Source organism: Canis lupus, chromosome 24, assembly GCF_011100685.1.
Source record: "Canis lupus familiaris isolate Mischka breed German Shepherd chromosome 24, alternate assembly UU_Cfam_GSD_1.0, whole genome shotgun sequence".
NCBI classification, from domain to species: domain Eukaryota; kingdom Metazoa; phylum Chordata; class Mammalia; order Carnivora; family Canidae; genus Canis; species Canis lupus.
The window spans coordinates 19,750,882-19,775,669 of record NC_049245.1 but is presented as its reverse complement, the minus strand read 5'-3'; the positions used below and the strand labels follow the sequence as shown (position 1 = coordinate 19,775,669).

At 40.6% G+C, this 24,788-nt stretch overlaps 1 non-coding gene and 1 pseudogene across 1 annotated transcript; one reads left to right on the top strand and one right to left on the bottom strand.

Moving 5' to 3' along the window:
- Positions 1–15,725, bottom strand: part of LOC119877467 — a 118,205-nt pseudogene extending 102,480 nt beyond the window's left edge.
- A 1,509-nt stretch (positions 15,726–17,234) lies between these two features.
- LOC119865788 lies at positions 17,235–17,341 on the top strand. Its single transcript, XR_005378147.1, has one exon. It is a non-coding gene; the product is annotated as a U6 spliceosomal RNA (small nuclear RNA).
- Positions 17,342–24,788: the final 7,447 nt, after the last annotated feature.

Below are 24,788 nucleotides of genomic sequence, written 5' to 3'. Positions count from 1 at the left end.
TTCTTGTCCACAACTGAGCAAGTGTCCCACTTTCCCTGCCCGACAGTGACACCATCCTCCTTTTCCTCTGAGTTTCTGCACTGCAAGCAATTATGGGGAGGGTCCTTCTGGCTGCCAAGACTTGCTGACGCCACAGCAACAGAGGGAAGACGTGGGGTCCCAAGAACTGAGTCTAGAATAGGAACTCTTGCTCAAGGGACCTAAAACACCCTCCAGAAGATGCCCCCCAGTCGTCCTCAGGGGATGTGCCACTGGGAAGTTCTGTAATACTTGCACCATCAGGATGAAGCTACCTTCCCTGTCTCTGTCCAGGGGCTGTGGGGAGATTAAGTCACTATTTTGTGATTTAGAACTCGAATTGCATGAAGCTTTCTTTACAGACTCACAACATATGCCCAAACTCTGGCATCATTTCCAAAGTGAGATGTCAGAGTAAACATTGAGCCTGTGCCTCTTCTCACTGTGATTTTTCTGAAGCTGAAAGAAAGACATTGACCCACCTCTCTGCCAAGGGGGCATTTATTGTCACTGGAAGGGAAGGGAACTTAAGCTTCATGAGAGAGAAGCTCTTGCCTGTTTTGTTCCCTGCTGCTTCCCCAGCACCCAGAGCAGAGCCTGCACACAACAGGTGCTCAATAAGTGCTGAGTAAAGAGAACAGTGATACATTGAGGGGAGTGCTCTCTGGAGCCAGGGTTGAGGTCAGATCTCGTGACTGGGTAAGTCACTCAGACTTTCATTCCCTTATCCCTGGAACCAGAGGGCTGGTCAGGATTGGAAAAGGTAAGAGCTGTGGAGCCCTCAGCCTGCGATTCTAGATTTTCCCACTATTTTCCCACTGCACACTTTGAGCAAATACCATAACATCTCTAGACCTCAACTTCTCTGATCTGTGGAAGGGGCTGAAATCAGGGGCACCCACTACAACACCTGATTCTTAGCGGTTGCCTAGACAATGGAGGGCATTCTTATTGACTTGTCACAACCAGGGGAAGAAGGATGTCATGCCATACCCACCACTCACGATGACCAGGGTGCCTGGTCCAGACTTCAACTCCACATCGGGGTTACCTTTCTGGAACTTCACACAATAGTATGTTCCCGTGTCTGCTGGGGTGGTATTACTGATGTGGATGGAAAAATCCGTGTTGTTCCTCTTTGTAGAGTCTGAAACATTTGTTACTCGGGGGAAGTGGCCTCCTTTGAAATGGAAGATCAACTCCCGGCCTGGCCCATTTCCCCTGAACCACTCAACCTTCCCAACGGGGATCAGGGAGGTCACGGTGCAGTGCAGAGTGGCTGTCTCTCCAGTCGCGACAGACACTGACTTCTCAGGCTGGATCACCTGCAGCTCTGCCTCACCTGCCACACCTGGAGGGGAAACAAAGCAGTCATTTATCCATCCTTATGTGATCCTGCATGTTTCCTCAAGGGTTGATCCACAACAGCTCATTGACTGAGTGCACCCCGTGAGTGGGACGTGACTCGGCATGTTGCATGTACATGCATGCAGCCCTCAAAATGAGCTTATAAGGTGAGACCCTATCCGAAATGAGGAAACTAAGGCACAGAGAGACACAGTGGTGTGGCACACCAGGTCTGAGTGCCTCAACACTCTGGAAGCATCATACTTCACCAAAAGTCTCTGGGTGTCCACTTTCTAGCCTCATGAAAGTTTGTACTTTCTGATCCCTGGCATTCAGCAGGACCACGAGACTTCGTTAGACCACTGTGTGTGAGCTGAAGGGAACATGTATTTTCTGAGCTGTGCATTTAACTTCAAGAACCTCTGTGGACCAACTTTCCTCTTTCACATGCAAATCCCATGCTGAGGTCCCTTCCTTTGTCTGGATACTTGAGTGACAGTGATGGCAGAGCCTCCAATACACAAGGAACAGGTAGTTTAAATGAGAAGTAACACAACGTTTTAAATCTCTGGGATTTTTTTCCCATTCTGAAATCATATTATATTAGTTTCCAAATGCTGTTGTAACAAATTATTAAACATTTAGTGCCAAAAACTGTATAAATGTAGTATCTTAAAATTCTGGGATCAGGAATCCAAAATTAGTGTTGTTGGGCTAAAACCAAGGGTCAGACATGATGCCTTTCTTCCGGAGATCTCTTCCCTGCTTTTCCAAATTCTAGAAGCTGTCCACATTCCTTTACTCATAGTTCCCATATTCTAACATATCAAATTCTTGCCTCTATTCCCACTTCTCCTTTTCTACCTTTGGCTTTCCTGCCTCCTTCTTACAAAGACTCTTGTGACTATGTTGGGGCCATTTTGATAATCTAAAATAATCCCACATCAAGATTCATAACCACTTCTGCAAAATCTCCTTGGCTGTGTTAGAGAAAACTGTTCACAGGTTCTGGGTATTAGGATACGGACCTCTGTGCTAGGCCACGTTGACCACATGTCTTCCCAGGCAATTATAGAAACCAGTTAGTTAGATAACCTTTTGTATAGCACAGGCTGAGGGAGCAGGTAACTTACTAGAAGGACTATTCAAGCAGGGAGCTGATGAAGCTCTTTGTAAAATAAAACTAGAAATCAGTAACAGAAGAGGAAATCAATATTCTCAAATCTATTGAAATGAAACAACACACTCTTAATAAGCAAAAGGGTGAGGTAGGAATCACAGAGGATTTAGAGGACATCTTGAGATAAATGTAAATAGAAACACACACAAAAAAGAAAAAAGAGAAAATGGAAACACAACATGCCCAAACCTATGGTCTGAGGTGACAGCAGTGCCAGCCAAAATTTATAGGTGTAATGCTTAGATTTAGAGAGAGGCAAGATCACAAATCTATTAACAACTATCATTGTAAGACATTAGAAAAAGACGTGAAAAATAAACCCGAAGCCAGCGCAATGAAGGAAGTAAAGAAGACTAGAGATTTAAAAACTGTGCATAGAAAAACAATAGGGAAAATAAACAAACTCGAGTACCTTTTCAGAATGACCAACAGAGTTGACAAATTTGAACTAGATTGACTACAAAGAAAAGAGAAATGATTTCACTACCTAAAGTAAGAAATAAGAGGAATATATTACTAACCATTCGATAAAAATAAAGGGGATGCTAAAAGAATATCTCAAACATTGTACACCAATTAACCAGATATCCGAGATTAAATGGACAAATTCGAGACACCCTCAACTTACTATGACTGAATCATGAACACATAGAGCTTCTGAATAGGATATCACTAGTAAAGGGACTGAATTGATAATCAAAAATCTCCCAACAAAGAAAAGCCCAGGACCATATAGCTTCATGAGAGACTCTTTCCAAAAATTAACAAACAAACAAACACAAAACTAACACTAATCCTCTTCAAACTATTCCAAAAAATTTAAGAGGAAAAAAAGTCTCCTAAGTCATTTCTAGTTTCTGAGACTCATCCTAGGGCAGCGTTATGCTGATAGCAAAGCCAACAAAGGAACTACAAGAAAACTGCACACCAATATCTTGTCTGAATATTGATGGAACAATGCTCAACAAAGCATCAGCAACACCAGCTCAACACCATATTAAAAGAATTATACACAATGACCAAGTGAAATTCCTCATGGAATACAGGGATGATTCACACATGAAAATCAGACAGTGTAATAGACCAAATTTCAGAATTAAGAATACATGAACATGATATCTCATTTGATGCAGGAAAATCAGTCAACAAAATTAAAGATTTTTCATGATAAAAACAAGTAAACTACCAATAGATGGAAACTTCTATAAAACGATAAAGTAATACATGCAAAACCATAGCTGACATCGTTCTTCATGGGGAAAGTCTGAAAGGCTTTCTCTAAGACCAGGAACATGGCAAAGATGCCTACTTTCACCACTTGTATCAACACAATACTGGAGATTCCAGAAATGCAATTAGGCAAGAAAAATAAGTAAATAGCACTTAAACTGTAGAGGAATAGGTAAAACTATGTCTTTTGTACCTGACCTGATTTCATGAGTAGAATCCTAAAGATTCCTCACATAAACATAAACTGTTAGACTTAATAATTGATTCAGCTCATTTGTGTTATACAAAATCAATAGTCACGAACCAGGAGCGTTCTATATGCTAGTGATGAGCAACTCAAAAAGGTAATTCAGCAAACAATTCCACTTATACTAACATCAAAAAATATAAAATACTTAGAAGTAAATTTTTGCATGGACACAAAACACTGAAAAATGCAAAACATTGCTGAAAGAAATGAAAGAAGCCATAAGTAAATGGAAAAACATCCTGCATTGGTGGATTGGCAGACTTCATCAGGATTACCTAAAGCAATCTTGAGATTCAAACACTATCACTATCAAAATCAACATGGCTTTTTTTTTTTTTTTTTTTGCCAAACCGAAAATCCCCCTTCTAAAATTCATCTCAAGGGACGCCAAATCACCAAAGAATCCTGGAAAAGAACATAGTTGGGGAACTCACACTTCTTTATTTGAAAATCTATTACAAGCTGTAATAATCATGGTACTGTGATACTGAGAATAGAATACAGATATACAACAATGGAATATAATAGAGACCCTAACAAACCCTCACATGTAAGGTCCAATGATTTTCAACAAGAGTGCCAAGGCTATTCAATAGAGGAAAGAACAACCCTTTCAACATTGGGTTCTAGGAAAAAAGATATCTAATGTGAAGAATAAAATTGAACCCTTACCTTGCTCTACATAGAAAAATGAACTCAAATTAGTTGAAAGGACTTAAGTGTAAGAGATAAAACCATAAACATCTGAGGAAAAACTATAGGCAAAACTCATGAAATTGGATTTGGAAGTGATTTCTAGAGCATGACCTCAAAAGCACACATAAGAAAAAAAGAATATATGAATTGGACTTCACCAAATTTAAAAACTTTGCACAGCAGAAGACAATATCAAAAGTGACAAAATAACTCAGAGAATAGGAGAAAGTTAACTCACATTTTGCAAAGCATATTTCTCACAATGGATTAATAACCAGCATTATAAAAAACTATAATTGAACAACCAAATAACAAAATGCCCGGTTAAAAAAAATGAACCAAAGACTAGAATAGACATTTCTCCAAAGAAGGTATTCAAAAGGTGAGAAAGCACATGACAAGATGTTGAAGATCACCAGTCATTGGAAAAATGAAAATCAAAACCACAGTGAGATATCTCTTCATTCCTTAGAATGGCTGGCTTTTATCAAAAACAAAACAATACAATACAATAAGAAATCAGAAAATACGGGTTGACTAAGCTGTGGGGAAATTGAAACTCTCGTACGTCATTGGTAGGAATATAAAATGGTGCAGCCACAGTAGAAACAATGGTGTTCTTCAAATTTAAAATACATAATTTACCATATGACCAAACAATTCAACTCTTAGGTAAATATCCACTAAATTATAAGTATGTAGTCAGGACATCAATGTTCATACCAGCATTATTCTTAATAATTGAAGGTTAGTAGAAAAAATTCATTTCCATCAAGTGATGAAGGAGAAACAAAATGTTAATGTAGATATATTCGATGGAATATTACTCAGCCTTGATAAACAATGACATTTTGATATACTCTATGGGTGAACCTAAAAAATACTATTGTAAAGTGATAAGCCATATACAAAAGGACAGATATGTGATTCCAGTGACATGAAATATTGAGGAAAGACAAATTCATACATACAAAAAAGTAAAATAGACGTTCCTAGTAGTTGTAGCAGAAGAAGAAATGAGGAATTATTGTTCAATGGATGGGGAGTGTCTGCTTGCGATGTTGAAAGAGTTCCTGAAATGTACAGTGGTGCTGCTTTCACAATATTGTGAATGCACTTAAGCCACTGAATTGTATCCTTAAGAATGGCTGAAACAGTAGATTTTATGGTACACGTATTTTAGCACAGTAAGAATTGTATGCTCACAGAAGGTAATCACCTCATGTAAAGCTTTGTACTAGAAATAAATGGTTGGTGGAAAAAGAGAAAAGATATCGTTCCAAAGGCTGGTAGATTTGAGAAACCTGCCCTTCAAGGGGGAGATAGAACCATGGGAGCCACAAAGCAGGGGAAATAGCAGGCTTCAAACTCATGTTCTGAAAAGAATTATGGATGGCTGGCTATATCTGGACAATGAACTATGTGTTGAAGGGATCTGAGTCACCCTCAGGCAATCCTTTAATTGCAGCTGCAAGACTTTGCAGGTGGATTTCCGGTCTCAGTGACCAGCCAGTCTCTGGAGTCATCAAGAAATACAAAATCACTCCTTCTTCCTTGAAGTGTCCTAAAAACCAGGCAGAGACATAAATCAGAGGAGCAGCTGCTGTGGCACCACACATACACCCAGGGTTCTTTTCTATTTCTTGGTTACTCCTCAGCGAGAACATTGTCATTCACCCTTGCTGAGTGGGAACTGGTAAAACCCATGCACTTAGCAGTTTGCAAGCAAACATGCCTCCTCAGGGGGGCACATGCTGTAACAGGCAGGTTGCGGGCCTGCTAAGAACTTCAGGTGGTGTGGTTTGTAAGTCTGGAGAAGAAGATTGGGGTCAGGAAACTGAACTGCTAAGATAAAAAGGGGAAGAAATAGAAATGTGTGTTGGATGGTAAAATGGAGAGAATATTGGAGGAGAGAGGGAAGAAGATTGCGAGGGTCAAGGTTCAAGAGGACCCAGTGAAAGGTGAAAATCTGTCATTTCGTATCTATAAAGTTCACATTTCTACCTCTAGCCCAGACCTTGCTCCTGACTCCAGATTTGTGTGTCCAACCAGCCTCTTGACATTTTCCTTAGATAGAAATCAACCTATCACAGTTAATATTTCCCAAACTGAACTCCTCAATTGCCTCCACATTCTTGCACATTTCCCAGACGCTCAAGTCCCAAGGCCTTGGAGCTTTTCTTTCCCACCCCAAATCCTACATATCAGGAAATCCTGACCTCTCCTTCTGCATGGACCACCATCTGACCTCTTTCCCCTTTCTCTTGGCTGCTAGCTTGCTCAAGACTTTTCCTCATTTGCCTGAACACAATGAGCTCTTGAATGCTCTAGTTGCTTCTGTCTATGCGCCAAGGTGGTCATTCTACACCAAATACTAGAATAATTTAGAACTCATATGGGATCGCGTCACTTATTCTTCCAAACCTTGTAATGGCAACCATTTCAGTCAGAGTCAATGCCCAAGTCCTTGAATAGAGCCAGAGGATTTTACTCTCATGCTGTTCCCATGCTGTTCAGCAAGGCTCTTCCCCCAGAAAATCATGGCCAACCTTCTTATAATCTGTGCTCTATCTCCCTTCTCACGATGGCCACTCAGGCACCTGTGTAAATACATCCCACCATGAAGATTCTCTCATTGTCTTATCCAGATGATCTGTCATGTTTTTTTCCCTTAATACTCAAAAGTTGCTGAATGCAATGTCGTTTCCGATTTGTTATGTCTATTGTTTCCTGTCCTTTCCTCCATTATGACATACATTCCATGAGTGCTACTACTTTGTCTCTTCTATTCACCAGTGTGCCCTATGTTCGTGTAATACTCCTTGTTGCTTAGTATGTGTATAGTAAATATTTGTGCAATGTGTGAAGAGTGCAATGTGACCATGTTCTGAGACCCTGAGGTCTATCTTCATTGGAGAATTTCTCAGGGAGTTACATCAGAATCTGAGTTTCCCACATGCATGGCTTGGGAGAAACAACTATTTGCATATACCCAGGAAACAGAAGAGTCTGAGAGAAGCAAACCACAAATGCTTTTCTCCACACTCCACCCTTCCCACACTGTTTGGCAGATCTACAGGAATCTCATGGGATGGCAGTGGGGCTGTAGGCTTTGAGAAGATCAATGCCTAGGCCCATGAGATTTAGCATCAGATTGCCTAAAATCACTCATACCCCTCCCATGTACCATTGAGGGATTTGGACCTTTGCCTGCCTCCTCTTCTTATCTGTAAGATAGAAGTGACAAGAATGTCTAGCTTGGATACTAAGGTAACGTGACATAAGAGATGTAGGTATTTCCAGGTGTGTGTCGTACATGGTGAGTGTTCAAGAAATTGGACACTTATTCCTCATGAGATTTCCTGACATGGAGGCATCACCCAACATCAGATAATTGGGATTGGGACGAAGATAAGATTTAATTAGAGATGCAGATCATACAGTCAGTAGGCTCCACAATGTTTTATCCTTCTTTCCCCTCTTCCCACCCAGATCCTACATGAAGGGGGATCTCCAGAGTAGTAATGCACAAAGTTCTAGTCATTTTGTCAAGAGAGAAACTTGCTTTACTTAAGAACTTAGTGGAGGGTGAGCAATAGGTTTAGAGAATTCAAAAGAGAGTGAGTAGCTGAGAGACAAGGATCCAAATATCTGTTCAGTGTTCATTTTATGGAGACTGGACATGTTATGAAAAAAAAAAAGCAAAATGTTTTCAAAAAATCCCATGTGTGGACCTCTACAGAGGTAGGACGACAGAAGGAGAGGGGACCCTAATTTTGTTGGTTCCTGGAATTCATCTAGATAGTTATCAAATCAATCTGAACTCATGTGAAATCAACTGGAGATCTGAGAATTGAATTTCCGCAATTCTACAAATAGAATAGTGACCGCTTTTTGCAAGGTAGGAGGTGCAGAGTTGTGAGTACAGGGCGCTATATCAGAAGATAAACCACAGAGAGAGGAAGCATCTGTAAGGCAGGTACCAGAACGAGATATAGCAGTGGAGTAAAAATTTGGAACTTTTATAAGTCTGTTACAGTGGGAGACATTCCTGTCTGAAAGGCTCAGGTAGCCAAGTGGGGCTGAACCCCAGGTGGGACTGGGACGTCAGGATCCCCAGGATCACAGGAATAACAGGGAAGGCAGCAGAGTTCGCAGGCATTGGAGTGGGGAAGCCTGTTGCATCAGCATGCTCAGAGTGGGCTTTCAGCTAGGTGTTGCCGTAAACCATGAACGGTGGCATGTTCGGTGACCACTCTCTAAGCAGGGGCCCAGGAAACTGAAAAACCCCAGGCGACCCCGTTCCCTCTCCAGGAGGAACCACGTGGGTGCATGCCAGAGCAGCCCCTAAAATTTAGAGACTCCAAACAGTGTTGTGTCCTGAGATAAAAACACTCGGTAACAGGCTGGGTGAACACAGAGTGTTCTCTCTCTTTCTTTTGTTTCTATATTCCTTTGATTTGTTTTGTTTGTATTTTTCTGGTGTGGTTGCTATTTTTTAATTTTCTCTCTCTTTCTTCTATTCTTTCTGGATGTAATGACGAGACAGAGAAACTCATTCCAATAGAGAGGCAGTACGGACTGCTAGGGATTAAAGCAACGTGGATATAAGTAGGATGTCAGCACTAGAATTCAGAACAATGAGTATAAAGATACAAGCCTGGCTAGAAAAGAAATGTTCTCTGCTAGAGAATCTCTTACTGGAGAGATAAAAGAACTAAAATATAATTAGGCTGAAATAGAAAAAGCTATTATTGAGATGTGGCCAAAAATGGAGGCTCTAAGTGTTAGGATAAATGAAGCAAAAGAGAATTAGAATATAGAAGGCAAAAGGCAACTGTGAAAGAGAGAAAAAGGCAGTGTGAAAAAGAGAAAAACTATGGAATCACAAAGGGAGATCAGTGATATCATAAAGCAAAATAATACTAGAATACTAAGGTTGCAGAGGTGGAGGAGAGAGACACAACAGAGACAGATATGGAGAGAGAGATGCAGATTTAATTGAACAAATCATAGTTGAGAACTTACCTAATCTGGAGAAGGAAACAGGCATACAAGTCTAGGAGGCACAGGGAACTCCTTTTCTAAATCAATAAAAATATGTCAACACCTCAATAAAAATATGTCAACACCTCGACATTTAATAGTGAAACTTGCAAATCTCAGAGACCAAGAGAAAACCCTGAAAACAGCTCAGAACAAGAAGTCTGGAACCTACAAGGGTAGAAACATAAGGCTAGCTGCAGAGCTGTCCATAGAGACCTGGCAGGACAGAAAGACAGGCATGATATATTCAAGATGCTCAATGAGAAAAATATGCGGCCAGGAATACTTTACCCAGCAAGGCTGTCAATCAAAATAGAAGGAGTGATAAAGAAATTCTAGGACAAACAGAAACTAAAGGAATTTGTGAACACTAAACCAGTACTGCAAGAACTATTAAATAGGAGCCTTGGAGCAAAGAGAGAGCCCAAAAGTAACATAGACTAGAAAGGAACATAGACAATCTATAAAAACAGGGACTTTACAGGTAATACAATGGAATTCAATTCCTATCTTTCAATGATTACTGTGAATGTAAATGGGCTAAAAACCCCAATCAAAAGGCACAGGGTGTCATATTGGATGAAAAGCAAAACCCATTGATATTGTGTCTGCAAGAGACTCATTTTAGACTCAAAGACACCTCCAGATTGAAAATGACAGGGTGGAGGACCATTTATCATGCTAATGCACATCAATAGAAAGATGGGGTAGCAATCCTTATGCCAGAAAAGCTAGATTTTAAAACAAAGAGTGTAATAAGAGATGATGCAGGACACTGTAAGACAATTAAAAGGTCTGCCCAACAAGAAGATTGTAAATATTATGCCTCTCTGTGGGAGCAGCTAATTATATAAACCAGTTAATAACAAAATTAAGGAAACACATTGATGATAATATAATAATACTAGGGAACTTTAACACCACACTCATTGCAATAGACAAATCATCTAAGCAGAAGGTCAACAAGAAAACAAGGGCTTTGAATGATAGACCAGATGGACTTTACAGATGTATTCAGAGCATTTCCTCCTACATGAACAGAATACACATTTTTCTCGAGTACACATGGAACATTCTCCAGAAATCATCACATAATGAGTCACAATCACGTCTCAAATGGTACCAAAAGATTGGGATCATCCTTTGCATATTTTCAGACCACAATGCTTTAAAACTTGAATTAAATCACAAGAGAAAATTTGGAAGGAACACAAATACATGGAGGTTAAAGGGCATCCTACTAAAGAATGAATGGGTCAACGAGGAAATTACAGAAGAATTTTTCTTTTATTCAAGGAAACAAATGAAAATGAAAACACAAGAGTTCAGAATCATTGGGATGCAGCAAAGATGGTGTTAAGTGGGTGTATATAGTATTACAGACCTTTCTGAAGAAACATTGAAGTCTCAAATATAGGGGCAGCCCAGGTGGCCCAGCAGTTTAGTGCTGCCTTCAGCCCGGGGCCTGATCCTGGACACCCGGGATCGAGTCCCACATCGTGCTCCCTGCATGGAGCCTGCTTCTCCTTCTGCCTGTGTCTCTGCCTCTCTCTCTCTCTCTCTCTCTCTCTCTCTCTGTGTCTCTCAAAAATAAATAAACAAAATCATGAAAAAGAAAGTCTCAAATACACAACACAACCTTACATCTAAAGGAGCCAGAAAAAGAACAGTAAAGAAAACCTAAGCCCAGCAGGAGAAGAGAATTAATAGAGATTAGAGCAGAACTCAATGAAATAGAAACCAAAAGAACAGTAGAACAGATCAATGAAACTAGGACATGATTCTTTGAAAGAATTCATAGGATTGATAAACTCCTGGCCAAACTTACCAAAAAGAAACGAGAAAGCAACCAGATATCGAAAATCATATGACAGGGGAGAGATCACAGCCCACACTGAAGAGAGACAAACAATTATAAGAATATATTATGAGCAATTTTATGCCAGCAAATCAGGCAATCTGGAAGAAATGGATGAGTTCCTAGAAACATGTAAACTACCAAAACTGAAACAGGAAGAAATAGAAAAATTGAACAGACTCATAACCAGGAAAGAAATTATAGCAGTAATTAAAAATCTCCCAACAATCAAGAGTTCAAGACCCCATGGCCTCCCAGCAGAATTCTACATAATATTTAGAGAAGATTGAATAGCTATTCTCCTGAAACCGTTTAAAAAAATAGAAATGGAAGGAAAACCTCCAAACTCGTTCTATGAGGCCAGCATTACCTTGATCCCAAAACCAGACAAAAACCCCAACCAAAAAGAAGAATTACAGACCAGTAATCCCTGATGAACAGGGATGCCAAACTTCTCACCAAGATACTAACTAATAGGATCCAACAGTACATTAAAACGATTATTCATCCTGACCAAGTGGGATTTATTCCAGAGCTGCTAGGGTGGTTCAACATCTGCAAGTCAATCAATGTGATTCACCATATTAACAAAAGAAAGGGCAAGAACTGGAGCACCTGGGTGGCTCAGTTGGTTAAGTGTCTGTCTTAAGCTTAGGTCATGACCTTGGGGTCCTGAGATTGAGACTATGTCAGGCTCCCTGCTCAGCGGGGAGCCTGCTTTTCCCTCTCTCTCTGCCACTCCCTCTGCTTCTTCTCTCTTCCTCAAATAAATAAATGAAGTTTTTTGGAAAAAGAAAGGACAAGAACCATATGATCCTCTCAATAGATGCAGAAAAAGCATTTGACAAACTACCGTATCCTTTCCTGATTAAAACTGTCTGCAGTGTAGGGATTGAGGGGACATACCTCAATTTTGTGAAAGCCATACGTGAAAAGCCCACTCCTGTATCATCCTCAATGGGGGAAAAAGTGAGAACTCTTCCCATAAGGGCAGGAACACCACAGAGATGTCTACTTCCACCACTGATGTCCCACATAGTATTGGAAGTCCTGCCTCAGCATTCAGACAACAAAAAGAAATATGAGGCATCCAAATTGGTAAAGAATCTAATTTCACTCTTGGCAGATGCCATGATACTCTATGTGGAGAACCCAAAAGACTTCACCAAAAGCTGCTGGAACTCATGTAGGAATTCAGCAAGCAGCAGGAAATAAAATCAATGCACACAAGTCAGTTGCATTTCTGTACATAACAATGAGACAGAAGAAAGAAAAATTCAGGAGTTGATCCCACTTACAGCTGCAACAAAAGCTATAAGATACCTAGGAATAAACCTAACCAAAGAGGTAAAGGATCTGTACTCTGAAAACTGTAGAACACTTATAAAAGAAATTGAGGAAGACACAAAAAATTGGAAAAATTTCCTGTGTCATGGATGGGAAGAACCAATATTGTCAAAATATCTGCTACCCAAAGCAATCTACATATTCAATGCAATCCTTATCAAAATATCATCAGAATTTACCACAGAGCTAAAATTTGTATGGAATCAGAAAAGACCCTGAAAAGCCAAAGGATGTTGAAAAAAGAAAACCAAAGCTGGTGGTATCACAATTTTGAACTTCAAGCTGTATTACAAAGTTGTGATCAGTAAGACAGTATGGTATTGGCAGAAAAATAGACACATACATGAATAGAACTGAAGAGAGATCCCACAAGTGGACCCTCAACTCTATGGTCAACTAATCTTTGATATTTTAATCTTTTAACTAATGACAGAAAAAAATATCCCATGGAAAAAATTCTTTTCAGCAAATTGTGTTAGAAAATTGGACAGCCACATACTGAAGAATTAAGCTAGACCATTTTCTTACACATACAGAAGAAAAAACTCAAAATGGATGAAAGACCTAATGTGGGCAGGAATCCATCCAAATCCTAGAGGAGAATAGAGGCAGCAATCTCTTTGACCTTGGTTGCAGCAGTTTCCGGCTAGACACACCTCCAAAGGCAAGGGAAACAAAAGCAAAAATGAACTACTGGGAATTCCTCAAGATAAAAAGCTTATGCACAGCAAATGAAACACTTAATAAAAATCAAAGACAGCTTACAGAATGGGAGAAGATATTTATAAATGCCTTATCAGATAAAGGTCTAGTATCCAAAATCTATAAAGAACTTATCAAACTCAACAGCCAAAACACAAATAATCCAGTCAAGAAATGGGCAGAAGACATGAACAGACATTTCTCCAAAGAAGACAAACAAATGGCCAACAGACATATGAATAAATGCTCAGCAGTACTCCACATCAAGGAAGTGCAAATCAAAACCACAATGACATACCACCTCATGGCAGTCAGAATGGCTAAAATTCACAGGTCAAGAAATGAAAGGTGTTGGCAGGGATGCAGAGAAAGGAGAAGCCTCTTATACTGTTAGTGAGAATGCAAGCTGGTGCAGCCACTCTGGGAAACAGTATGGAGGCTCCTCAAGAAGTTGAAAATAGAGCTACCCTACAACCCAGCAATTACACTATTAGGTATTTATCCAAAGGATACAGACATAGTGATTTGAAGGGGCACCTGCCCCCCAAAGTTCATAGCACAATGTCCACAATAGTCAAACTATGGAAAGAGCCCAGATGTCCATGGATGGATGAATGGATAAGGAAGATATAGGATATATATACAGTGGAATATTACTCAGCCATCAAAGAACTGAAATCTTGCCATTTGCAAATATGTGGGTTGAACAAGAAGGTATTATGTTAAGTGAAATTAGTCAATCAGAGAAAGACAATTATCATATGACCTAACTCATATGTGGAATTTAACTAACAACAGAGGATCATAGGGGAAGGGAGGGAAAAATAATATAAGACAAAATCAGAGGGAGAGAGAGAAACCACAAGAGACCCTTAACCCTAGGAAGCAAACTGAGGGTTGCTGGAGAGGGGTGGGGAGGATGGGGTCATAGGCATTAAGGAGGGCACGTGATGTGATGGGCGCAAGGTGTTATATGCAACTGATGAATCATTAACCTGTACCTCTTCAACTAACAATACACTATATGTTATATTTTGATTTTAAATTTAAAAAGGAAAGAAAAAACTCCATGTGCGTGAGCAAGTTTGTGTATGCAGCTTTTTCACACCCACCTATACATGTACACACGTGAAGACACACACACAAGTGCATTCTCACACACACACACACACACACACACAAGTGCATTCCCGCATATATATAATGTGTGGCCTAGCATGTTAGTATAGAGTTCATTTTGAGGAATAAATGAAATTATAAAACATGTTAAAATTCAGTAAAAAATTTGACACATAGGAAACGTCCAGCACATCATTCATAAAAGTTTCTGAGTTCACAGAGCAGAACTGGAACTCTAGAGACCCCTGAGGGTGGTAAGTGATGGCTCTTCTTCTGTCTGCCTCTCTGTGTTTTCTGATGTTTCTGCAATTAGCCTCCACTGAAAATGAAGGAGCATAACATGGTTAACAGAATGATCTGTGCAGCTGGGTGGCCTGGACATGAATCCCAGCTGGGCCACTCTGACTTAAGTAAGTGATATTGGGCCTGCTGCTCTTCCTGCCTCAGGTTCCCCATCTGTGATCAGGACAGTCTGAGCTACCAGGCAGGGCATTGTGAGGATTAGATCAACGAACACACGCAACATTGTCATTGTTACCCATTGTTACCCATTGTTACCCATCAACTGTTTGGACACCTCTGGTAACCAGCTGCAGGTGATGGATTCATAGAGGAAATGCTCAGATCCCTAATGTCATGCTCTCAGATGATACCCAGTCCTTGGCCTTCTTTGGCAGACCTAGGTAGCACATCTCTGCTTACCTGGAGGCCTTCAGTGTCCACGGGCAAGGAGAGGTTGAGGAGTCAGGGAAAGGGGAGTCTCCCCCAAGGGAATGCTCACCTGTGAGTCCCAACAGCAGAGCCAGCAGCAGGTAGGGAGGGGGGCTGGGTTCAGAGGCAGGAGCTGACATTGTGGAGGCCAGAGGACCCTGCTCTGTGCAAACGTGTGTGCTGGGGAAAATGAGCCTCTGTTCTGTAGAAAAGAAATACCCACCCCTCATGTGATATAAGGGAAGCATCTCTGATGCAGTGACATAGCTGTGAGGCAGCAATCTGCTTCTGCATTGTGAAACAGAAGTCATGTACAGAAGACCTTACATGGTGAGGAGGAAATGTAGGAAGAGGCCTTTTCTTATGTTTCAGAGGGAGTGGACAGTTCTAGCAGAAACAATGGTTCCTGCCAACCTGGGGCCTCTGCGCTTTGCACTGGGCCCCTCCCCCCATCTGGAGGTCTTCCAGGTGATTCTTCACTTAGAATCTCCAAGCCAAGAAGAATCTGTGGTTGGGGGCTTGTCCTAAACTCCTGAGCCTATGACACTTGGGGGTGGCTAGCTTGTGCCCTCATTCGGTACCTTCCTCCACCAAGAGCTACTGTACTGGAGGAAGGAATGGGTTTGACAGGACCTGAAAAACTTGGGGATCAAATGAGGTCTGCTCCACAACTGACTCCCTATTGTAACCCTTTATTGATGGAACTGGTAAAACTTCACCTCAATGCACAGTGCACTGTGGACCTCAGAAAGGGTTGTGCTTGGGGCACCTCACTGGCTTATTGGTGGAGTTAGTAACTCTTGATTCAGGGTTGTGTTTTTGGGCCCCAAGTGGGTGTAGAGATAACTTTTTGTCTAGAAAAAACAATCTATAAAACAATCTATAACAAACAATCTATAAAAAGTCTATAAAAAAGAAGAAGTTGCATGTGTTTGCATCATTTCTTTTCTTTCAGGAGAGGAAGTGGGTTTCGCTGTCCTCAAAATCACATTCCCAGGCATTTATCTGATGGATATGAAGACTACAGCCTCACAAAAACCTGTGTGTGAATGTCTACAGAAGCCTTCTTTGTAATGGTAAAAAGCTGGTAACAAGTAAAATATCCAGTGATAAGTGAATGGTGGAACCAAGTGTGCTACATTTCTACGAGGAAATACTACTCAGCAATAAAAAGGAATAATTTATTTTCATGTGCACAGCTTGTAAGTTTCCAAAGGCATTACATTGTGTGAACAAAATCAATCTCATGATGTCACATACTGTGTGACTCCACTGACACAACATTCTTGACATTATAGAGAACAGATTGGCATGTGCAAGAGGTTGGTGTGATGGAGCTGACTGTCTCTAAGAAAGAGTAGCACAAGGGTAACCTCTGTGGCCACAGAACTGTTTGTACCCTGAATATGGTGGTGGTTACACAAAATACACATAAGCAGGTGGACACGCACAAAAGCTAGGGGTGTTACACGATTGAGCTATAAAATCCAATATCATTATAATGAGGACACTGACTATGATGTTATCCAACATTAAAATATTATGTTGATGGGGTAAAGATGTGCATACGTGGGTGGGTCAGGAGTGACAGAGCATTGTATCCCAATCATCCATAGTGGGAAGTCAGTGAATATTTCCGACGGGTGAGAAGTCAAGAAGTGGCAATATAAGCATGCTATCTGAGTTCTGGCTATCATCTCTAGGAGAAGCAGTTAAAAATAACCAAGTAAGTGCTCGCTTTGGCAGCACATATACTAAAATTGGAATGGTACAGAGAGGGTTAGCATGGCCCCTGCACAGGAATGACATGCAAAATAATCAATTAAAAGACTATAAAATGGATGCCTCTGGGAGATAGAGAATAGTGGGAGGTAGGGAGACTCTAATCTTCATATGTAGAACGTATAGAACTATTTGCCTCTGAAACCATGTGCATATGTAAGTTTAATGAAGGTAAAAACTAAGCTAGTTGAGCTGATTGGTGTTGGAAGAGTTACACATAAGAGAATGTCCATACTTTGAGCATTAGTATGAGTGTGATAAGCTTGTTGGAATAAGATTGATGTTCAAAACTCAATTACAATCCTATAAAGCAGTTCCAAACCTCAATGGCGATATGCTTCATAAAAAGAACCATACATGGATGGAGTGGTTTACTATATGGCAAAGATGGCTGTGCTGACCAGTGAGTGCTGGATAATTTATCCCAATGGGAGAAAAAATGCAAGATTCCTGTCATTTATCACACACACACACACACACGCACGCAACTCAGAAGAACAAAGCTAGATCAGGTATAAATGGAAAGAGCAAAACTTCATCAAAGATTAAAAGCTTATTTTGTGCTACAGTAGCTCCCAAATGATACTAACTCTGCTGCTATGTGGACCATGGCAGAAGAACACGAGGGATCCTCTCATGTGTGCCCAAGGGTAGAGAGAAATACTTGTAAAGTTGTCTTACCCAAATAGTAAGTTAGCTTTAATATCATCCTCAGAAGAATCTCTAAGCAGTAGCATATTCTTATAATACACAGCTATAGAGCTGTGGAAAGTTAATAAAGTGGAGCTACGTATAGCAACATGAAGAAATCCCACAAGCTGTATTAAGCATAAAAAATAAAAGTTGCAGAATGTCGTATAGGGTGTAATAGCATTTATATAAAATATAAAACATGCAAGTAAAATTGGATAATGCTTAAGGATTATCGTATGTTGTGAAATTATAAAATCAAATTTGAGAATGAGAAACTCCAGAGGAAGGGCAAGATGGCAGAAGAGTAGGGGTCCTCGACTCACCTGGTCCCACCAACTTACCTAGATGACTTTCAAAACATCCTGAACACCTACGAATTTGACCTGAGATTCAAAGAGAGAACAGCTGGAATGCTACCGACAGAAGGGTTTTCACTTCTAACAAGGTACGAAGGCGAGAAAAAAATAAATAAATGAATGAAAAAGAATCACGTGGGGGAGGGGCACCGCGAGTAGCAGGGCTAAAGGGGAGCAGCGGGAGCCTCAGGGACAGGAAAGCCCAGCTCTGGAGAAGTGGGAACTTGAAAAACCTACGCCAGAATTTTCCCTGATGGAAAAGTGCTTAGTAGGGAAATCGGGCAAAATCCCAGGAGGGGCCGTGAAGCCTCAAGATTCCCCGAGTCACTATTAGAGGAGGGGCTCCCGGGGGAAAGCTCACCGCAAACCTCGGGTCCCATATCCATAAAGGGCTGGAGCACCACAGCCCCGGTTGGTCAGGTGGGCCTGCTCTAGACGGAGGTGGCTGTGCCCCATTCCCTTTGGGAGAGGCGGCCCCCAGGAGCTGGGGCCCAGCAGCACAGGGCCCCGGATCCCAGGCCATCCAAGCCGGGGATCCTGCGTTCCCCCGGGACAGGCGGAACAGGGGAGGGCACAGGACACTGAGAACTGTCCTGCCACTAGGTGACTCCAAGTTGTGCAGATCAGTGCACCCGCGCCTGCCCCGGGAGCACGTAGGCCAGTGTGGACTGGAAGACTGCATTAGTTACTCTCGGGGAGCTGACTCCAGAGCTGGAGAGCTGGCCACCGCCACCATTCTGTTTCCTCCTGGTTTCACCAAGTGCCCGGGAGAGGTGCGGCCGCCAGGGCACAAAGGCCTCACAGGATAAACAGCTCTTACTGAGCCGGGCACCTGGCAAGGGGCGGGACATCTCCGCCCAGGCACAGACACCTGAGAATCAGCACAGCAGACTGCTCCCCCTGAAGACCAGCTGGAAGTACAGGGCAGGACCAAGTTCTTGACCAAGCAGTGATGGAAACCTCCAGGACCAAGGGAAAATAGTATATAGAACTAAAGCCCCCCCCCCCTTTATTTTTTAACCTTTTTTTCCCTTTTTCCATTACAACCTGTTTTTGTATCAGACTAAAAACTTCCAATATTTTTTTCTCTTTTCCACCTTAACTACAATATTTTACCAGCTGTTCAGTTTTAAGTTCTTTTCCTTTTTCACTTTCATATTTCTACAATTACATGTCTTAGATACATTTTTCACTTCTGGATTTCCTTCAACCTATTCAGTTTAATTTTGGGAGATACACGAGAAATGGATTAATGCTTTGTGTTTTGTGTTTTCTCTGCCTCGTTTTGTTCTACAATGTGGAAGGTAATAACTTCTAAAACATGACCAGCGTAGACTGAGAACCAAGTGGAATACTGTGCTGGTTCATTCTGTGAGATTACATTCTCTCCTCACTCCCATTCTGCACCCCTCTTTTATCTTGTTTATGTTTTGGTGGTCATTGTTGGGGCTACAATTCTATAAGTATTGCTGTTTTATATAAATTTGGGGTTGAGCATGTTCTAACATACAGAACAAAATACACTCAGAACCAAGAGAATCACCCTCTAGGACTCCTCAGGTAGAATACATTCTCTCTCTACCCCCCTTTTTTTCTTTGTTCTCTTTTTCTGCTTTACTTTTGTTTTCTTTTTCTTCTTCTTTGGGGTTTTTGGCCTTTTATTTTTTCTACTTTGTTTTAAAATTTATTTTTCACATTAGTGGTCCTTTTGTTTTATTTTGTTCTGATCTTCTTTTTCATTTTCTGGTCTCTGACCTCTTTGGAATCATCTAGGGTGTACTTTACGTAGGTTGTGGCTGATATTTTTGACTCAGCCTGCTCATACAGCCACTCTGCACTGAACAAAATGACTAGAAGAAAGAATTCACCACAAAAGAAAGAACCAGAATCAGTACTCTCTGCCACAGAGTTACAGAATATGGATTTCAATTCGATGTCAGAAAGCCAATTCAGAAGCACAATTATAAAGCTACTCGTGGCTCTGGAAAAAAAAACAAACATAAAAGACTCTAGAGATTTCATTGCTGTAGAGTTGAGATCTAATCAGGCTGAAATTAAAAATAAGTTAAATGAGATGCAATCCAAACTTGATGTCCTAACTTCTAGGGTTAATGAGGTGGAAGGAAGAGTGAGTGACATAGAAGACAAGTTGATGGTAAGGAAGGAAGCTGAGGAAAAAAGGGAAAGCCAATTAAGAGACAATGAGGAAAGGCTTAGGGAAATAAATGATAGCATGGGAATATAACTGTGGTTTCAGAGGAGGCCAAGAGGGAGAGTGCCACAAAGTATATTTGAACAAATCATAGCTGAGAACTTCCCTAATTTGGGGTGGGAACCAGGCATTCAAATCCAAGAGATAGAGAGGTCCCTCCCAAAAATCAATAAAAACCATTCAACACCTCAACATTTATTAGTGAAACTTGCAAATTCCAAAGATAAAGAGAAAATCATGAAAGCAACAAGAGACTAGAGATTCTTAACTTATATGGGGAGAAACATAACAGCAGATTAACAGCAGACCTATCCACAGAGACCTGGCAGGCCAGAAAGGGCTGGCAGCATATATTCAGGGTACTGAAAGAGAAGAACATGCAGCCAAGAATACTTTATCCAGCAAAGCTGTCATTCAGAATAGAAGGAGAGAGAAAGAGCTTCTAAGATAGGCAGAAGCTGAAAGAATATGTGACCACCAAACCAACTCTGCAAGAAATATTAAGGGGGACTCTGTAAAAGAAAGAAGAAGTCCAAAGTAGTAATCCACAAACACAGGACTGAATAGGTATTATGATGACACTAAATTCATATCTTTCAATTCATATCTTTCAATTATTCTCTGGACATGAATGGGCTAAATGATCGCATCAAAAGGAGCATGATATTGAACTGGATGAAAAATCAAGACCCATCTATTTGCTGTCTACAAGAGAATCATTTTAGACCTAAGGACACCTCCCACCTGAAAATGAAACGGTGGAGAACTACTTATCATTCAAATGATCCTCAAAAGAAAGCAGGGGTAGCCATCCTCATAGCAGATAAATTAAAGTTTATCCCAAAGACTGTAGTAAGAGATGAAGAGAGACACTATATCATACTTAAAGGGTCTATCCAACAAGAAGACTTAACAATCAAGAATATCTATGCCCCTAATCTGGGAGCTGCCAAGTATATCAATTAATAACCAAAGTAAAGAGATACTTAGATACTAATACACCAGTTGTAGGAGACTTCAACACAGCTCTTTCTGCAAATGACAGATTTTCTAAGCAGAACATCACCAAAGAAACAAGGGCCTTATATGATATACTGGACCAGATGGATTTCAGATATATACAGAACTTTCCATCCGAATGCAACTGAATACACATTCTTCTCAGGGCATATGGAACTTTCTACAGAATAGACCACATACTGGCTCACAAATCAGATCTCAACTGATACCAAAAAAGATTGGGATGTCCGCTGCTTATTTTCAGACCACAATGCTTTGAAACCAGGACTCAAGCAGAAGAAGAAATTTGGAAGAAAGTCAAACATATGGAGGTTAAAGAGCATCCTACTAAAAGAGGAAAGGGTCAACCAGGAAATTAGAGAAGAACTAAAAAGATTCAGGGAAAGTCATGAAAATGATGATACGACCATTCAAAATCTTTGGGATACAGCAAAAGCAGTCCTGAGAGGGGAATACATCGCAATACAAGCAACCCTCAAAAAACTGGGAAAAAACCAAATACACAAGCTAACCTTGCACCTAAAGGAACTGGAAAAGAACAGCAAGTAAAACCTACACCAGGCAGAAGAAGGGAAATAATAAAGATTCAAGCAGAACTCAATGAAATAGGGACCAGAAGAACTGTAGAACAGATCAACTAAACCAGGAGTTGTTTCTTTGAAAGAATTAATAAGATAGATAAACCACTAGCCAGACTTATTAAAAAGAAAAAAGACTCAAATTAATAAAATCATGCATGAAAGAGGAGAGATCACAACCAATAACAAGGAAATACAAACGATTTTAAAAACTTATTATGAGCAGCTATATGCCAACAAATTAGGCAATCTAGAAGGAATGGATGCATTTCTGGAAAACCACAAATTACCAAAACTGTAACAGGAAGAAATAGAAAACTTCAACAGGACAATAACCAGTGAGGAAATTGAAGCAATCATCAAAAACTTCCCAAGACACACAAGTCCATGGCCAGATGGCTTCTCAGGGGGAATTCTATCAAATGTTTCTTTTTTAAAAAGATTTTATTTATTTATTCATCATAGACACACAGAAAGAGGGAGAGAGGCTGAGACACAAGCAGAGGAAGAAGCAGGCTCCATGCAGGGAGTCTGACATGGGACTCGATCCCAGGTCCCCAGGATGACGCCCTGGGCAGAAGGCGGCACTAAACCACTGAGCCACCCTGGCTGCCCCCTGTCAAATGTTTAAAGAAGAAATAATACCTATTCTATTAAAGCTGTTCCAAAGGATAGAAAAGGATGGAATATTTCCAAACTTGTTTTATGAGTCTAGCATCACCTTGATGCCAAAACCAGACAAAGACCCCACCAAAAAGGACAAGCATAGACCAATATCCCTGATGAACACAGAAGCAAAAATTCTCAACAAGATACTAACCAATAGGATCCAACGGTACATTAAGATGATTCACCATGATCATCACCAGGGATGATTCATCCCTCGGATGCAAGGTTGGTTCAACACTCATAAAACAATCAACATGATAGAAAACATCAACAAGAGAAAAAACAAGAACCATATGATCCTCTCAATAGATGCAGAGAAAGTATTTGAAGAAACACAGAATCCATTCCTGATCAAAACTCTTCAGAGAATGAACAGAAATCTCACATATGAACAGAAATCTCACAGAGGAAGACATAGACATGGCCAACACGCACATGAGAAAATGCTTTGCATCACTTGCCATCAGGGAAATACAAATCAAAACCACAATGAGATACCACCTCACACCAGTGAGAATGGGGAAAATTAACAAGGCAGGAAACCACAATTGTTGGAGAGGATGTGGAGAAAGGGGAACCCTCCTGCACTGTTGGTGGGAATGTGAACTGGTGCAGCCCCTCTGGAAAACTGTGTGGAGGTTCCTCAAAGAGTTAAAAATAGATCTGCCCTACGACTCAGCAATTGCACTGCTGGGGATTTACCCGAAAGATACAGATGCAATGAAACGCTGGGACACCTGCACCCCGATGTTCATAGCAGCAATGTCCACAATAGCCAAACTGTGGAAGGAGCCTCGGTGTCCATCGAAAGATGAATGGATAAAGAAGATGTGGCTTTATGTATACAATGGAATATTACTCAGCCATTAGAAATGACAAATACACAACATTTTCTTCGACGTGAATGGAACTGGAGGGTATAATGCTGAGTGAAATAAGTCATTCAGAGAAGGACAAACATTATATGGTTACACTCATACGGGGAATATACAAAATAGTGAAAGGGAATAAAGGGGAAAGGAGAAAAAATAAGTGGGAAATATCAGAAAGGGAGACAGAACATGAGACTCCTAACTCTGGGAAACGAACTAGGGGTGTCAGAAGGGGAGGTGAGTGGGGGGTGGAGGTAACTGGGTGATGGGCACTGAGGGCGGCACTTGATGGGATGAGCACTGGATGTTATTCGTTATGTTGGCAAATTGAACACCAATAAAAAAATAAATTTATAAAAAATAAATAAATAAACAAAAAAAAATAATAAAAAGTCTATCAATTTGGAAAAGAAAAGAAAAAGAAGGAAAGCAAAGAAAAAACTTGTTTGCAATATTAAAACATACCTTTAACTTCAAAAAAAAAAAAACTCTTCAGAGTGTAGAGATAGAGGGAACATCTCTCAGTATCGTAAGAGGCATCTATGAAAAGCCCACAGGAAATATCATTCTCGGTGGGGAAAAACTGAGAGCCTTTCCCCTTTCCCCACTGTTATTCAACATAGTACTAGAAGTCCTAGCCTCAGCAATCAGAAAACAAAAAGAAATGAAAGGCATTCGAATTGGCAAGGAAGAGGTCAAACTCTCCCTCTTCACAGATGACATGATACTGTATATAGAAAACCCAAAAGTTTCCACCTCAAGATTGCTAGAACTCATACAACAATTCGGCAGTGTGGCAGGATACAAAATCAATGCCCAGAAATCAATGGCATTTCTATACACTAACAATGAGACTGCAAAAAGAGAAATTAAGGAATCAGTCCCATTTATAATTGCACCCAAAACCATAAGGTACCTAGTAACAAACACAACCAAAGAGGTAAGGCATCTATACCCTAAAAATTGCAGAAAACTTCTGAAAGAAATTGAGGAAGACACAAAGAGATGGCCATGCTCATGGATTGGAAGAATTAATATTGCCAAAATATCTATACTGCCCATGGCAATTTGCATGTTCAATGCAATCCCTATCAAAATACCA